General features: G+C 34.1%; 1 pseudogene; it reads right to left on the reverse strand.

The window, feature by feature from the left end:
* Positions 1–1695: 1695 nt before the first annotated feature.
* LOC111784620 lies at positions 1696–3332 on the reverse strand (annotated as a pseudogene).
* Between the last annotated feature and the right edge of the window lie 2485 nt (positions 3333–5817).

The raw sequence follows: 5817 nt of genomic DNA on the forward strand, positions 1-5817 counted from the left end.
AAAAAAAAAAAAAAAGCAAGAAACTCTTAAACCGATTAGTGTTATGTCCCATGAACAGGATATGAACGAAATTTTTTAGTATGAATTTGACACCCAATGGCTCCAGCATTTTCCAACACCTTTTTGCAATATGACAACATTATTTACTTGTCATGAAGAGGGAGATTATTCTTAGGGATCCGTGAGTTGTTTTTAGCATATTTTGTCATTAATAAAATTTCAAGAGGTCACAAAACATGATATTGTTCGAAACTAAACACAGCTTAACTTTTGAGTCTTATGATTGAACCACCAAAAGTAGGCAACCTGATTTTTAGAGATAGTTTTCACTCCTAGGAGCAATTCAAAACAAGTAACTAATGTGACCATATCATTGAAGATGCAAGAATTGTGGGGGCCACCCGATGCCAAATTTAGATTCCAAATCCTGGTCCCAATTTTAGGTATGAGATTACATCTTAGGAGGCATGTGAGCAAGGAAAAAACATGCTACAAAAGATCATGTTGGTTTGTGTGGATAGTTTTCATTCTTATAAGCAATTCAAGATATGTTGGTAATGTAGGTATGTCATGGTAGATGCACGGGAATGTCAAGGGAATCAGTTGCGGAATCCAAATTCGAAATCGTGGTCCAAATCATAGCATGGGCACCATTTGCCATTTCCAAAAAGCTTAGTTCCCATTTTCTTTTTCTTAAGATATTATTCTAAACATAAAAATCAAAAGATTTATTTATTTAATAAGGGTGTTGTTTGAGTTGAATAAATTTATGATCTAATTAACTGAGTTAGGCCTAACAAATATCTCAACTCGACCTAGCTAAACCCACGAACAACAAATATCTTAAGACTTGAAAACACGAAACATAGCATCATCGATCGAGACCAAGTTTTGTTTTTATTTTCTCTCTTTTGTGATTTATGTTGTTTTTTGGCCTTATTTACCGCCGGAAAAGTTTGATGAGTTCTTGTACATTAAACTCCTAGAACCTTTAGTTACTTTTGATATTTAATTTTTCTAGGACTATCGACGTTTTTTCCTAAAAGTAAAATTGGTCCGGATAAATAGGTCCATAATTCGATATTAAATGTAAATTCCTAAAATACATATTAATACTTGTCACTTAATTTTCTAATCTAAAACCTAAATTTTTTAAAGTCATATCAAAAAATTTCAACCGAAATTAAACCATTGACGAAAAAGATAGATTTAAGAACACCACTTGCTGGATTAGTCACCTCTAATATCAATTCTTCTTTAAGAATAATGATGGATCTGTGCGCAGATATAGTTGGGAGATTCAATCTAAATTATTAAAAGATTTCTAATGGTAAATGATTTGTTTAGGGTAACTAATAGAAAGAGGAGTTAGATATATTTTTTGTTCGTTAAAGATTCTTTTCTTGAGTAATGGATTAGTATTTTTTAATATTGGTTGATACAGTTACGATGTCTTATTTCGAATCCAAATCTAAAATGAAAAACAAGACTGAAACCATTTTATTGTATAAGGTGGAGGTACTAAAAACATTAGGTATTCACAACACAAAGTCTCCTTCAAACATTGGACCATCTTATTTATTTCGAAAAGTACAACAAAAGAAACTCAAAAGAATGAGAGTCAAATGGATAGAGGCGATCTTCTTTTTTAATTAAGGTTGTCTATTATTTTGAAGTTCTATGGCAATGAACAATTCATCCGACAACATAAGGAGAGGAGCATATCTTGGGGTTTTGTCTTCCTGAAATGATGGGTTTCACATTGGCGCATTGGGAGGAAATAGGACCTTTTATTCCATTGTAAGTGAGGTCAATGTTGCTTACTTTTACATCAGTCACATGGTAAGTGACAGCTGCAAATAAGTTTGATTGCCCGTGGAGTTGCAGAACTTCCTCTAATGTTCTTGAAGCTCACTGTACTAATCTTAATTTTTTAAGGAATCTGAAAATTAAAATGAGACAACAAATGGTTTATTTGTGAAGTTATAATGAAAAAATGAATCAAAGGTTCGAGAATGCGATCAATACCTGCCAATTTCACTGATTCCATGGACAATACTCTTGGTCTATTAGAATAGGGTTGCTAACATTGACCATTATAATGTCCAAAAAGTGCATATTGGTGGCGGTGCCGCTAGCAGCAGAAGCTGGTCACGTTTTGATCCTGCCACCATTAGTGGTGTTAACTAACGTGCAGTACTTTACGGTGACACCTTTAATAGGTTCTTCGTTAGTGTATCTTCCAAGACTTCCGATGCTTATTCCATGTCCTGGCCCGCATGTCACGTTGGTGACTTCAATTAGTTTGCTTCCATCTCCAAGAGAAATGCAATCATCTCCAGTTGCAATTTTGGACTTTGTGATTGTGATCTTATTTGATCGACCGATGTGTATTCCTTAAGTGTTGGGACTGTTTGCAAGTGCAACTATATTGATATTATGGAACGTGAGGTTGTTGCAACCGAGGACGTTGATATGGAAGTTCTTGCTATCAAGTGATGTTATTCCCTTAACGGTTGAATTGGTGATGAAGTTGAACCTCAAACTCTAAACATTTTGTATAATCAAATAATATTTTGTGAGAATTGGTAATGAAGCTAAAAATTTGGACAGAACTCAATGAAATTGAAAACTCAAAAAAGTTTCACTTTTTCACTTGATTGTTTAAAGATTATTCCTAGGAAAATGAAGAACACTTACCAAATTATAAATGTGAGAACATTAGAGAAGACATGCAAGAGGCCCTTTAAAAAACAAAAAGATGCATGAGATTGAGAAGGAAAGCTGAAGGCATATTACTTACAACTAGGAGTTGGGCACAATTTATGCGTTTGTGGCAATCATTCCTTTTCCAAGCTGCCTTTCCTTGGCCATCAAAAACTTCTTCACCTGATAATGTCAATCTATCAACACGGGCAAAAGTGATCCAATTATCTCCCTGAACACTTTTTGGTGCCTGCAATGTTCCTCCAAGTTGAAAGTCAATTGGACTATTACAATGTCCTTCAAAATTCCCTTGCTTTACTTTAAATATCCCTCTCGGAATAAAAATTGCACTAGAACGGTTCGACGTGCATGCATCCTTCCATGCATTTGCTAAAGCCTACATTTCACAAGTAACAAAAGTTATAGCAAACAACTGCTCAACTCAACTAGTGATAATATTGATGTTCATATTGTATATTTACCTTCGTGATGTCAGTACCAGACACTATGTTACCATATCTTTTCAAAGGAAAAACAATATCGGCACTAGATTGAGCATCGACGGTAGATAACAGTAGTAACATCAATATTGTAGCAGCCAAGAAACTCGATTGGATCGTACTCATGTTGCCTTTGCTTTCTTTTATTTTTTATGTATATTCTTTGAAAACCAGTGAGAGACAATGATATTTCGTTTTAGATTTAGAACTTTTTATGTGTCTAATACAAATTGAAAATTAGGAATCAATGAAACTAAAAGAAGTTATGATCCACCTCCCTCCCTTCATCCAAACATAAATTGATAACTAAAATATTTAACTTTGTTATGCATACTTCCTTTAAGCTAATTGTTTCTATCCTTGTGTTTTCCTTATTTTTATAGTAACTAATTGTTTTTATAGTATTCTCACTTATTGTTGATGAAAAATTTATTTTTTTAATGACCATACATGGATTTTTGTTTGTTTGTGAACTTTTAATATCTTTTATCTAAGATTATTTCGAACAATTATAAATTGTACATGAATAAAAAAAAATATATATTTTTTAACAACCCAACCCGGTTGGGTTGTGAAAATTAATGGGTTGGATTGGGTCCAACCAACCCAAACTTTTGGATTGGTCCAAAAAATTTACGCAACCCAGCGTAACTTGACGTACCATGAATGAAGAACCAAGGTCCTCAAACTTAGAATCCAAGAACCCCTAGACGTTCCACAATACAACATAATCATGACTCAGACTACATCACTCGGAACGTAATAAGCCTTGGATGTTGGTTTTTCAGACTACATTGCTTTGAATGTAAAAAGCCATGGATGCATGTTTAGATTACGTCGTTTGAAATGTATGAATCCTTGAGCACAGGTTATAAGACTATGTCGCTTGAAATGTATGAAATTTTGGGCATAGATTTTCAAACTGCATCGCTCATGAAGCCTTGGGCACATGTTCCATACTACACTTCTTGAAACATAATAACCCTAGGGTGTAGGTTTCTGACTATATAACAAGAAACACATGGAGCTTTGGATGCAGGTTCAAACTACATCGCTTGTAACGCATGAAACCTTAGACGTAGGTTCAAACTATGTCGTATGGAACACATGAAGTCTTAGACACAAGTTGTTAGATTCATGTCTTGTACCGTAAATCCTAGGGGGTGTTTGAGGGAACAAAACGAGAATGAGAAGAAGAACAAGAACAATAACAAAAACAAGAACCAAGGATAAGAATCAAGAACAAGGCCAAAGACGAACTCGCAAAAACCGGGTTGTACCATCTTGACAATTTTCCCTTTCCCTTGGTCTTGCCTACTAGTGGTATGTTGTACATGTCATATTTAACGATGTTAGGATGTTTGATGTGTGATATGTTATCTAACGATTTATGTTATGATATGAGTTATACTATGATATAATTATGTTATGTTGTGAAATTGCGTTAAGATATCAATGTTGAATGATGCATGAACCTCCACATGTCACGCAACGTAGATTTGTCCAATATACTTATGCATGTCTCATAGGAATGTTATGTCAAGTAAAGAATAAGAGTATGATTTGCACCCTAAGTATATTTCATGATTTGAAACTACGAGACTTCGTGCATTTTGTATGTCACATGCGTCGAGACATTTTCCTGTTATGATTAGTACGGGCACATAGACTATGATATTATGCACGTTATGATATTATGCAGGCTCCTTTCTCTATGACTTTCAACCATGTATGCGGGCACTAGCCCATAATAAGACCTAAAGAGCACGTAGACGAGCGCATCTGGTAGATCCATGTGAATGTACGCATGGTGGTGGAATCTGAAATTTGTTTGGGTTTGACTTTGACGTATGATTCTGCTATGGACGGCTGAAGTGGAGACTAGAGATCACATCAAATTTCAAATCTTTGAATTTTGGGACCCACTTTCTCGATTTTGTCGCCATTCACTCAAGCTATTTCATCAACCTCCGTCTCTTAAGATCAGTTCAAATTATACTCATTTTAATCAATTGTGTAGCGCCATTGCTGCACCCATCACACTTCCTCCCGTTCTCAATTCAAATATCAATTATTTTGGCATCAAATATATATTTTTTGAAATATATTGAACCCACCTTTCATTTATATTATTTTTATTTAATTTTATAATCATTATTTTAATAATTTATTCATTTTTTAGAATAATTCTTTTTTAAAGAACTATTTACAAGGTAATTTTTTTTTTAAAATATATATTCAAATTTAGTTGTAAATTATATCAAAATAAATAAATAGATGTTCTAGCTACTAGCATTTTACTTTTGAATAAATAATCCGAATCAATCCAATCCAAAAAAATTACAGATAGATGGGGATGGGTTGGGTTGGGTTAGANTACAGATAGATGGGGATGGGTTGGGTTGGGTTAGACTTATTATTTTGGGTTTAAAAAATGTCTCACCGTGACAAAGATCACATCAAATTTCAAATCTTTGAATTTTGGGACTCACTTTCTCGATTTTGTCGCCATTCACTCAAGCTATTTCATCAACCTCCGTCTCTTAAGATCAGTTCAAATTATACTCATTTTAATCAATTGTGTAGCGTCATTGCTGCACCCATCACACTT

This window comes from Cucurbita pepo, unplaced genomic scaffold (genome assembly GCF_002806865.2).
Source record: "Cucurbita pepo subsp. pepo cultivar mu-cu-16 unplaced genomic scaffold, ASM280686v2 Cp4.1_scaffold000244, whole genome shotgun sequence".
Taxonomy (NCBI): domain Eukaryota; kingdom Viridiplantae; phylum Streptophyta; class Magnoliopsida; order Cucurbitales; family Cucurbitaceae; genus Cucurbita; species Cucurbita pepo.